The following is a 12,500-nucleotide window of genomic DNA, read 5'->3' as shown; positions in this document are numbered from 1 at the left end:
CTGCACAAGTAAAAGCGCAAAATCGAAAGTGACATCGGATTCAGCGGGCGCCGTGATGAAGTTACCGCGGCGTGTTTTAATACTCGCGAAACAGTGAAGCATCTGTGTCAAATCATCATTTGACACAGATACCGGGTTTTTGTTTTTGTTAGTTTTCTTTTTCTTTCAAGTCTTATAAAGTCTGACAAGAAATGTCCGAATTCAACACAAAGATCACAATCGCCCAACTCTTCAGGTTGACAGTCAAAACTTTACTCTCCAAGACGAGGTTATTTATCGCCAGGTAATTCCATTGTTTTGGGGATAGCAGCTACTTTATTATTCATCAGTGTCAGATTTTTTTTGCCGATTTTGGGGGTCATTTTGTTGAAACTCAAGCAAGCTTCCAACAGACCTGTTTATTTTCGTTACACTATACCACAAAAATGCTCCCGTATCACATTTCAACACACGTATGCAAATTTGTTAAGCTCGAAAATTACACAACATGATATTAAAGTTCACAAAGGCTGGAAATATCTCGGCAAAATCCTTTTCCAGCGAAAAATTAATCGAAACAAACAACATATTTACTATTAGAGGCAAAAAAACCTTCCTATTTCAATTGCGTGCGTGCAAACAAGAGATGCAATTAAATACATTTTTGACAGTTCACATCAAACCCTTTTCGACTCGGAACCTTGACAGTAAATAATGAAGCACAAAAGCGACAACAACTTTCATTCAAATAATTCTTCACCGTCACATTTCCAAATATTTTACACCTTTGCAGAGTTGAGTACAAAATACCGGTAAATGTAAATTGTCAGACAACTAAGATACGACTTAAGTAAACCCTGCGATTGCTATTTGATTTCCGTGTTTTATATAATACCAAGTTAGTAAAATATTAGGAACAAAGCTCACTTGATATCCGAAGGCGAAAACTGAAATTGTTGTCGAAGACCATTACTCGTCGCTTAAAGTCCAGATATTTAGTTTTCCAGCGCTGTCTTGCTCTTCCAATTGACGATCCATTCTTGAGCTCCATGAGGGTATATTTTGTTTAAAGATCCACTAAAACGCCATTCACGTCAATGACTTATAAGTGAAATTTCCAATTGTCATACCGGAAGACTGTGCAGAGTTGAGAACAGGTAAATACAAATAGAGAGACAACTGAGATAACAGATCCACTATAAGGATTCCTTCTCTGTCTTTGTTGAACCCATACTGAGTTACCAGAGAACTGTTCATTTGGTTTCAGTGTTGTACAAAACACCACACTTGGCAAAATTTTAGGAAGACAGCTCACTTTGATTACAGCTCGACGGGCGACAGATTTGTTGTGGAAGTCCATTACTCGTCGCTTTTAACATTCGACAACATTTAACATTGTCTGTCTTGTTCAGTATCCAATTCGCTTGCCATTATTGAGCTTCATAAGGGTACATTTTGTTCAAAGATCTACTAAAACGCCATTCGCGTTACATGACTTTCGACGCCATTGCCAGTTAAGTTAATCGTTCTACTGTGTCTACCAGAGAAATCTACGCATTTCCCACTACCCTCTCGATCCTAAGAAAATACGCGAAGAAGGCTCTATGCACAAAAACACCACTTAGCAGGGGAGTGACAGGCAAGACTTTTACCGACACGGAAAAAAATATAAAAAAAAAGAAAACGAAAAATTAAAAAACGACGAAATTAAAGACAGGTTCCGACTGGGTTTGCCATAGTGGCAACCCAGTAATTAGCAGGAAGAAGTTTGTCCACCTCCTCCCTCCATAAAATTGTGAGTTGTGTCACGTGATTAATAACCGGTGACTGTCGTTTGACCTTGCTTACGTCATCCGCTGCCCAAGAGGTAATCAAGGCCACAATAGGTGTCAAGAGAAAAAAAACTTTTTAAATCTGGCACTGAAAATGCAGTATTTTTTTTGCCCTAGGTGTGCTTGTTTTTTTCTGCGATTTTCTGGAGAGGGGAGGGAGTTATTTTAAGTTCAAGGGGCATCTTTGGACATTGTGTTACTTTTGACTGTTCCAGGCTCAAGGTCCTGGATGGGGAAAGAGACAAAATGTTCAAACAATAACCAGTGATTGCCAAGGGAAAGAAAGCGGCATCACATCCAAATTTTGGCAACTCTTTTCTTGTTGCTTTTTTCTGTTCGCTTGTGTCAATTGAGAGCCTGGCACGAGCTTTAATTTGAACTTAAAGGCCCGTGCAAACGCTCGCAACACTGTTGGGCCCAACATGTTGCGAGCGTTTGCACACCATGTTGTGTGTTGTTGCGACTTGTTGGAAGTTGTTGGATGAAGTTTGAAACTGGTCAAACTTCAAAGCCAACAAATGCCAACATTTCTATTGTTTCACGGTCATCGAAGCGTGGTCCAACAATGTTGCTTTCGTTTGCACAGCACATCAGCTAACATCGCGCAACAAGAGACAACATTGTTGGGCCCAACATTGAACAATGTTGCGTGCTGTTGGGAGCGTTTGCACGGGCCTTTAAGCACCGTTTCTCATGGTCAAGGAATAAACAGTATATCTGGAACCATACTCATGACTGACTTTCATTTTTTTCATTGAAATTTTTCAAAGAATGTTTAGGTTCAGGTTAGGTGGGTGGTCCTATTCTGAAAAGCTTTCAATCTCTAATTTATTAACCATCCACCAAACCAGAGCGAGACAGCATCAAAATGGAAATCCGGAATGCGGAAGCAGAGCCGGAACCGGAATGAGAACAGTAAAGGTCGATGATATCCAGTTGTTTTATTTTAGCTAAAAAAGTTGAATGTTACATTCCACACTTTAAACTGCAAAATTGCTTTTTAAGGATATTGTTGTGACTACAAAGTTCGTAGCATTGGCGTCACTCCTGTTTTAAACGGCTCAAGGAGTTACGAGAACGATTGAAATTGAGACTTCTCCGTGTCCCTTGGTGGCGTGGGAGCGAAGTCGGTACTGAAGCCATGGATGAAAGGAGTCCACAAAAGACAAAAGAAATTCACCTTATTTATTGAAATAAAATATTAGGGGTAAACAATTACGAACCTCGCCCTCCCGCCTTCTTACGGGAAAGGTGAACACTAATTAACCTGCATGGCAAGCATTCGAAGGGGGAGGAGAAGGGAAAGAGAGATTGGCGGGGGAACGCGGAGGGCGCGCGTGGTAGAAGGGGAGGACGCTATTGTTTTTTGATCTTTTTACGCTCAGATTCTAATCGTAAAAATCGTGATTGGCTGGCTAGAATTAAATTTGTGTCAATCAATACCAACCTATTGCGGTTAAATTCAACGTCAGTTTAATTGTTTTCCAGCTCCCGCCAACTTTGTCTTTTTGATCTGATTCAAAACGTTTGGATAGAAATTCGAGATTATGCAACAGTTTTTTATTTTCCTTACACACACGTTGCAAATAAGTTGTGAAGAATTTTTGATTTTTTTTTTTTAATGGATTCCAGCCACTTTTGTTAGCCGTTCGGGCAAACGATTTCTTTTTCAGCGATGGTCTGAACAAATTCACACACGATTTTGTTGAGACATATTCCGCCAGTAAACTCGTTTCACAAACTCGTCACACGTCGTTGAAAGATTGCTCCTTTTTTTCGGGCGGTGGTGTTTTGGTTTCACACTTCTCTTCGCCGTGAGATTTTTTGGAATAATGGCGCGGTAAACCACATTCCTGCGTAGCGCATTTGCCTGTGAATATTTTTGATTGGATACCATTTGGCAGTAAGAAATTTGGCAACTGCTTTACGTATGCATATTAATTAGTGGGTCCTTTCACAGCTGTTCTCCTGTTCCCTTCTCTTTCCCCTTCGAAAGCCTGCCACCTAGGTTAATTAGTGCTCAGCTTTTCCGTGTTTTTTCTTGATCTCCCGTGCGGCGAGGTTCGTAGTTGCTTACCTTATTATTTTATTTAAATAAATAAAGTGATTCAGAATTATTTTGTCTTTTACTTTAATTTTCTTTTGTGGACTCCTTTCATCAATGACTTCGGTAACAAATTCGCTCCCACGCCACCAAGGGACAAGGGGGAGTCTCAATGTCAATCATTTTCATAACTCAAGCAGTTTAAAAAAGGAGTGACGCCAGTGGTACGAACTTTGTTGTCACAACAATATCCGGAAAAGTCGATTTTGCAGTTTAAAGTGTGTAATATAACATTCACTCTTTAAGCTGAAATAAAACAGCTGGATGTCATCGACCTTTCTTGTTCTTATTTCTGTTCCGGTTCCGGACCGATTCCGATTCCTTTTTCGTCCGGATTTCCTGGTTTGCCATACGCCCTATGGGAAATAAAATACCGTCGATTATGTAGCCTAAAAAACGCTCAACGTTCATTCAATAAAACGATGATGAATAAAAATGACTCACCTCTGGTGTATTCTTGTGCCCTTTGCAGCTTATTTTACCATTTCGGGAATTCCGTGTTTAAATTCTCAAAGGCTGCCTGTAGTGACGCGAACTTGGGCTACCTATGGTTCAGGTTAAGCTTTTGATGGCATTTCTCCATCTTCCCCGAAGAGTTCTCGAAGAAACGAACGCCGAATTGAGCGAAATGTTTGACATCGGCAGCCGCGATGAAGATGAATGAGGTCGCGTTTTGTCAGAAATATTGAAGTATTATCCGAGTACAGGAATGTTGAATGTCAATCTTGATCAAGTAAGTCCCGTATTTGCAGAAGTCAGGCAAGAAATAATGCATGAAGACAGGTAAGTTGTTTTGCTTTTGTTTTTTTTTTACGTTTTGTTGGTAGGGGACGTTGGCGCCTTTAGCGCGTGGCACTGACAAATGGACGTTGATTTTGAAGTCAAGGATTTTTTTTTCTCAAGGGACTTGTCGAAACCTGTGACAGGTGATTGGGATTTTATAGCAAGGAGATATAGCGATAGCAGGAATAATGTTTTCAGCAAATTTTGTAAGATTATTATGATATTTTCCGAGTGTCCCCAAGTCACCATTCATAAGATTAACATTGTGACTATTATCAAAGAAGATGCAAAACTTGTGGAAATAGGGGGATGGAGGAGGGGGAGGTTCACAACATGTAGTTTAAAACTTGTCAAAAGGGCACATTCAGATTTTACACCCCTTCTCCTCCCTATCAGATTTTACATGTACCTGTACTGTAGCATTAGTTTCCTGCCTCCCTGACCACCACTCCTCCCCCTCTCAAGTTAACTTCTTTTAAATTAACCCATTGACGCCTCAAATGCCCAAGGATGCCCCCAGTTTGTGAGGTTATTGTTCGTCTCTTGACGCAACTATGTAACATGAGATTTCTTACTATTGTATAACAAGGCTGGAGTCGAGGGAATAAAACATTTTGATAGAAAACTACACCATTGACCAGTAACTAGACGCTCGATGAGCGTACACTGGGTTGCCTATGGTAAGTGTTAAATTTAAAATTGACACAGGCGCGGATGTTACTGTAATTTCTGAAGAGATTTACAAACGTTCCGGCTTGGAAAAGCTGCGAAAAGCTACGAAAAAGCTATTTGGCCCTAGTCAGGTGATACTCTCCTTGACAGGCGTTGTAACAGGAAACCTAATGACCCGAAATGGCAAGCAAACACGACAAGATATTTACGTCGTCGCAAACCTAAAAGAACCTCTGTTAGGAAAACCAGCAACTGAAGCTCTAAATCTAATCCAGAAAGTTGCGAGTATCCAGTCTGACTTGTTCTACAACGGCATCGAAGCAGAAGCTAACGCAAATCACCCAAGATTGTTTAAAGGACTGGGAGAATAAAAGGGCGAATTCAAGATTACATTGAAACTCGATTCTACTCCTTTTGCATTAACAACACCTCGTAGAGTAGCACTACCTCTGATGAGTAAAGTGAAGTTAAGGCGGAATTATAGCGCATGGAAAACCTGGGAATCATTTCTAAAGTAGACATCCCTACCGACTGGTGTGCAGGCATGGTTGTCGTCCCCAAACCTGATGGCAAAATTTGCATATGTGTTGACCTTACCAAACTCAATGAGAGCGTGTTATGGGAAACCTATCCACTACCCAAGATTGAGAACATGCTGGCTCAAATTAAAGAATGCAATTATACTTCACCAAACTCTCGGAATGGTCAATAAACTTGGAAGATTCATTCCTCACCTGGCAGAGAAAACAAAACCACTCAGAGATATCCATAGTAAGAAGAACCGGTTTCATTGGCGACAAGCACAGCAATTATCTTTCAATAAACTCAAGGATGAGCTTATCTCAACACCGCCCTCGCCCATTACGATCCTCAAAAAGCCACCATCTTATCAGGCGATGCATCATCATTTGGCCTCGGCGCTGTACTCCTACAAGAGCAAGACAACAAAGAGAAAAAGCCTGTTGCCTATGCGCCAAGATCCATGACCAGTACAGAAAAAAGATACGCCCAAATTGAAAAGGAGGCACTTGCAACTACCTGGGCATGTGAGAAGTTCAATGATTACATCCTGGGCAAGGATATCCTAATTGAAACCAATCATAAACCACTTGTGCCTCTCTTTAGTTCAAAGACGCTGGATGAACTATCCCCAAGAATTCAAACATTTCGAATGAGGCTGATGAAGTATTCGTTCAAGACGCTACATGTCCCTGGGAAAGAGTTGGTGAATGCAGATACCTTGTCAAGAGCACCCCTAGATAAACAACTTCCGAGAGGGCTACTATTACTACGCAAAGAGGTCTTCTTCTGAAAGATCAGAGAATTATCATCCCTTCACCTCTTCGATTAGACATCCTGGACAAAATTCACGCAGGACACCAAGGAATCCGCAAATGTCGTGAAAGAGCCCGTGACTTTGTATGGTGGCCAATACAATCGAAGATATGGTTACCACGTGCACAACATGCTCCAAACAGAAAAGAAATCATGCTGAACCAATGATGCCAACGACACTTCCAGAGCGACCATGGCAGAAGATTGGCGTTGACCTTTTCCACCATAGCGGTGAAGAGTACATAATCGCTGTTGATTATTATTCAAGATTCTTCGAAATTGCCCCCTTGAAAAACACCACGTCAGAAAGTGTAACTAATCATCTAAAGTCGTTCTTCAGTCGTCATGGCATCCCAAAGATCATAATACCTGATAATGGTCCACAATTTTCAGCTGCTACATTGTCCAAATTTGCCGAAGAATGGGGATTTACTCACCTAACCAGTAGTCCTCACTACCCTCAAAGCAATAGGGAAGCAGAAAGAGCTGTTCAGACGGCTAAAGATCTGATAACCAAGTCTGAAGATCCTTATTTGGCACTTTTGTCATACAGATCTACACCGCTGCACAATGGTACACCTCTGCAGAGCTACTGATGGGAAGAAAACTTCGTTCTACACTTCCTTTGGCTCCAGAGAAACTAACACCAAAATGGCCAGAAACAGAGCAGTTGAGGAAAACTGAGCGGGAGTACAAGCACAAGCAAACCGAAAACTACAACCAGCGACATCGTGCTTCAATTCTACCTGAGCTAAAACCAGGCGTCAAAGTTTGGGTGACAGACCGGAGTTCCCCTGCTGTTATAGTGCAGAAATCCCCCGAATCTAGATCGTACTTGCTCAAAACCGACCAATCCCTTCTGCAGAGAAATAGGAAACATCTGGTTGAAACTCCAACCCCCGCTGCTAAGCTGGAGAAAGAAAAGAGAGATGACCTGCCTAAATGTGAAAGTTCGAGCAATTTCACAGTAACTCGTTCGTTCAGAACAGTTATTCCACCAAAACGATTAGACGTTTGAACATGAGCTTAGGTCATAGAAAGACTGTTTGAATACAAAAGTAAGAAAACCGGACAGAGCTTTCCGTATGATTTTTCTTTCCATTTGACTTTTTTGGCATCATCGGAGACCGATTTCAAAGGATTTTTGATTCCTTTAAAATTTTCTTTCGATTTCCCGAAAGGGAGATGTGAGGTTATTGTTCGTCTTTTGACGTAACTATGTAACATGAGATTTCTTATTATTGTATAACAAGGCTGGAGTCGAGAGAATAAACGATTTTGATAGAAAACTACACAGTTGACGAGTAACTAGCCGCTCGATGAGCGTATACTGGGTTGCCTATGGTAGGTGTTACTCAAAAACAGAAGGGACTGAGTTGGGTGGTATTGAATTGCAGTGTTCCAGACAATTTTTTCAAGTCGGGGATCATTAAGATCATTTAAGGGGTCACCCAGAAGTCGTGCCAGAGGCCCTTTGCCTCACACGTAGATACGATGAAACAGGTGTTTTTCTGAGCTTAAAAACTTGGCTACCAGCCTATTAATCATTAACATTTTGTCAGAAAGAAAAAAAACCTGTCATCTTACGAAAAAATAGGCACGCATCGCGTACGTGTGGTAGTGCAGTAACACAGCACTTTATTCCATATAGGTCACTTTAGAAGATACCATAATAATCTTTGTCTGTCCCCCAAATTTTGCATAAGCATTGTTTCCAGTTTCTCTTGGGACTTACAATGGTCCCAAGAGAAAACAAAAACAATGCTCATGCAAAACTTGGGGGGACAAACAAAGAGTATTATGGTATTTTCCAAAGTGGCCTAGTGTCAACTGTCAATTGTTGTGTCATGGTAAAAGTCTTAGGTAAATAGCCCCCTGAGAAGACATGTGGTTACTCGCAAAGTACCAAACCCAGAAAGATTGAAGAAAATAAAAGGGAATCGAGAGACGTTGGCTTCTACACTGACATGTTGATCAATTCCAGGTTCCCTCACAACTTCTTTTACCACAAGTTTAAGTATGCACTCTGAGGTCTGACAGCTTTGTATTTTACAGAATTTCATTGAAGTTAATCCCCCTGTCCGGCGGGGTTAGTATTTGGATAGGTGACCTAAAAAATATACCACTTTGAGACAGAAGAAAAGGACCGAAAATTCTATTTTAACGCCCAAAAATGCGAACTAAGCAAGGTACAGATTTTGTTAGCTTGCTTTATGCAAAACAAATATTGAAGCAAAAATGAATAAATATTGATACACAGTTTTTAGGAACAGCAGAAGGAAGTTTTCAGGATGGTCGATCGAGATCTAGAATTTTCATCAGCAACAACATTTACGACATGAAAACAACATTAATCTTGAACCCCGAATATAAAAAATAACGAGCAACGACAAACATTTTGGGGGATTTTTGCTACGTTCAATTTTGCTTGTTAAGGCTATTCCTCAACAATAGTTTCCCTATTTATTAGTCCATGCCAATCCTATCGGTATACCGGCATGCGGCGGGTGCTGATTTTTGTTTTGTGAACCTGATCGTGATTTTTGCTTGACAAACTTCCAACTGCAAGTTGATTTGTGCTTACTGTAGTGACGGTGTTCTCATCAAATGGTGAGTAAAAACTAGCTTTCCGTCAGTTGTTTATTTCAGAGTGTAATTCGCAGTTTATTTGTAGGTTTTTACGGCGTCTTCTTGTGGCTTGTTATACCAGATGAGAAAAAAAAATTGCAAGTGCTGTGAAAATTGTGTTCAAGATAGCTTCGAGCGTGCACTTATTCCCCGAACATCAGTTTTTGTAAAAACCATTTGGATTTTATTACCTGTGCTTTTTGGTGGGATTTGTGGTTGTCTTCGTGGTGAAAAATTGTGTGGAAACTAACTTGATTCATCGATCGCCGATCAAAGCTGAAATACCACTTCGCAATGCGTGATGACTCAGGAAGGAATACTTTACGAACGATTGGAAAAACTGGAAAGGTCTCGCAGAGGACATTTGTCGACAATAACAAGATTGTGCAATGAAATGGACGAAAATCTGAACGACTTCAGCAACGTTGTGAAGGTACGAGCTGAACAATTCCAAGTAAATAAGGCGTGGGAACAGTACTGTGTTTGTTGTGATGAATACGCTGATTTGCTTGATGATTCGTGTGAGAAATACCAAAGAGTTTTGAGCGACCGTGCCGTTCAATACTCAAGAATACAAACTTCCAATAGTAAAATTGAACAGTTTGCCATTAGTGCTGCTTCCTTTGACAATGTTCAGGTGTGTGAAGATGTGAAGGTATCAAAGAAAATCTCCCCAACAAATTCCGTTCATTCCTTTTCAAGTCAAACATCAAAATTAAGTGTATCAAGTTCTAAAGCTCAAAGGGCTAAGATCCAAGCAGTGAAAGCAGCATTAATCCAGCAGCAAGCTGAAGAAAGTAGTAGAAGGGCAGTTGAACTTGAGGTGAAAAGGGTTGAGATGGAGATAAAGCACACTGAAATGGAATTACAACATAGGTTAGAGTTAACCAAATTAGAAGCCGAAAGCGAGGTCGCTGCTGCCAAGAATCAAGCGGAATTAGCCAAGTTAGAAGCATTTCTAGCAGAACAGGAGGTCTCTGATTTACCCAGTTGCGAGAAAGGTGCTAAGTGCCCCACAAGCATGACATGAACTTTAAGGGCATCGAAATCCAACCCCCGGAAGTGCCAAGTGTTTCTTTACCATCCGTGACTACTACTAGTAGCAATCTTGATATGGGTCCAAGGGGAAACCCTCCTTTGACATCTACGCCTGCTACAGAAAATCCCCTGACAACAAGCTCTACTCCTTCCATTGCCAAAATCCGCTTTAGAGTCCCACATGTGACATCCAAGGAGTTAACTGAGCCGGCTGTAAATGTACAGTCAGAAAAGGTTCCAAGTCCTAATATACCCAAGCTGCAACAGTTGACCCCTCTCGCTGTGTCAAACACAACCCTCGATCCAGTACCCCAGCCAGCCACTTACCCTCGCCCAGCCCCTTCAAGTGTCATGGGTTCTGTGAGCAATGAAAGCCTTGTTGCTATTATGTCCTCAATGGAGAGGATGAGTGTATCACATGACCTCCCACCTGTGCAACTTCAGAAATTTGATGGTTCCCCTGAGCGGTATCGAGCCTTTCGACAAAGTTTCAAACAACTGGTGGAAACAAGACCACTTGATGATTCAGTTAAAATGACTCGTTTGTTACAGTTTTCAGAGAGACCAGCCCTACTTGCAGTGCAACGATATGGTACAATCAGGAGAGAAACTGCACAGATATGAGACAGATTGGTACAGGTGCGCTGTTCCCGAGTGGCATTTTTTCAACCTCCGTCAGCATGCCACATGTCGGGCGTCTGGGAGAGGCTCATTAGAAGCGCGAGGAAGGCTATGAAGGTGTTTCTTGGTGACCGAGGTGCTCTTTCTGGGCGGAAACCTTACGTACCTTGTTCGGTGAAGTTACAGCCGTCCTATTGATCCTGCCAGCGATGATCCCAACGATATGGAGGCTCTCACCCCCAATCATCTCCTGTTGCAGCGACGAACCTGGTCGTACCTTCCGGTGTCTTCACCAAGGAAGAGCTGTACACGCGCAAACAGTGGAGACACGCGCAGTTTCTCGCTGATTGTATGTGCCTACTTTGCAGCATCGCCATAGTGGCTCCTGAAACAAGAGGAATCTAGCTGTTAACGACCTCGTTCTTATTGTGGATAACAGTGTACCACGATGCCGCTGGATGTTGGGTCGTATAACCAGGGTGTTTCCTGGCCAAAGATGCGTTTGGACGAACCGCAGAAGTCAAGACGAAGAATTCAGTGCTTGTTCGTCCGTGACAAAATTGTGCCTCCTTGAGGAAGAACACTGAACTCTTGAACAATCAGAACTCTGAACCTTTGAACTCGAGAACCTTAAATGTAGAGAATGTTTAGCTTTCCCGTTTTGTTCAGCCCCGCACCCCGGGGATGTTGAGGCTATTCCTCAACAATAGTTTCCCTATTTATTAGTCCATACCAATCCTAACGGTACACCGGCATGCGGCGGGTGCTGATTTTTGTTTTGTGAACCTGATCGTGATTTTTGCTTGACAAACTTCCAACTGCGAGTTGATTTGTGCTTACTGTAGTGACGTGTTCTCATCAAATGGTGAGTTTAAAACTCGCTTTCCGTCATTTGTTTATTTCAGAGTGTAATTCGCACTTTATTTGTAGGTTTTTACGGCGTCTTCTTGTGGCTTGTTATACCAGATGAGAACAAACATTTGCAAGTGCTGTGAAAATTGGGTGTGTCAATAAATCGACTGTTGTGTTTAAGATATCTTCGAGCGTGTACTTATTTCCCTAACATTGCTACTGTAGATTTGGCTGCAGAAAGTAAAGCGCAAAATCGAAAGTGACATCGGATTCAGCGAGCGCCGTGATGAAGTTACCGTGGCGTGTTTACTCGCGAAACGGTGAAGCATCTTGGTCAAATGATGGCAGATACAAGGAGGTTCCCTTTTTTGTTTCTTTTTCTTTCAAGTGTTATAAAGTTTGACAAGAAATGTGCAAATTCAACACAAAGATCACAATCGCGTATCACATTTCAACCCAGGTATACAAATTTGTCAAGCTCGAAAATTACACAACATGATATTAAAGTTCACAAAGGCTGGAAATATCTCGGCAAAATCCTTTTCCAGCGAAAATTAATTGAAACAAACAACATATTTACTATTACAGGCAAATAAACCTTCCTATTTCAATAGCGTGCGCGCAAACAAGAGATGCAATTAAATAAATTTTTGACA

At 41.5% G+C, this 12,500-nt stretch overlaps 1 protein-coding gene, 1 long non-coding RNA gene and 1 pseudogene across 2 annotated transcripts in view; 1 reads left to right on the top strand and 2 right to left on the bottom strand.

Moving 5' to 3' along the window:
• The window catches only part of LOC138029455 (NLR family CARD domain-containing protein 4-like), a 281,844-nt gene that overhangs the window by 173,470 nt on the left and 95,874 nt on the right, over positions 1-12,500 (bottom strand). The window lies entirely within an intron of this gene.
• LOC138029182 (uncharacterized) overlaps positions 1-12,500 on the bottom strand; it is a 377,995-nt gene that overhangs the window by 278,913 nt on the left and 86,582 nt on the right. The gene's annotated exons all lie outside the window — the stretch shown is intronic.
• LOC138029457 (negative elongation factor A-like) overlaps positions 4,463-12,500 on the top strand; it is a 26,264-nt pseudogene continuing 18,226 nt past the window's right edge.

This window comes from Montipora capricornis, chromosome 13 (assembly GCF_036669925.1).
Source record: "Montipora capricornis isolate CH-2021 chromosome 13, ASM3666992v2, whole genome shotgun sequence".
In the NCBI taxonomy this organism is placed as follows: Eukaryota; Metazoa; Cnidaria; class Anthozoa; order Scleractinia; family Acroporidae; genus Montipora; species Montipora capricornis.
Note: the sequence above shows the minus strand (reverse complement) of the source record. Positions and strands in the feature narration are given on the sequence as shown.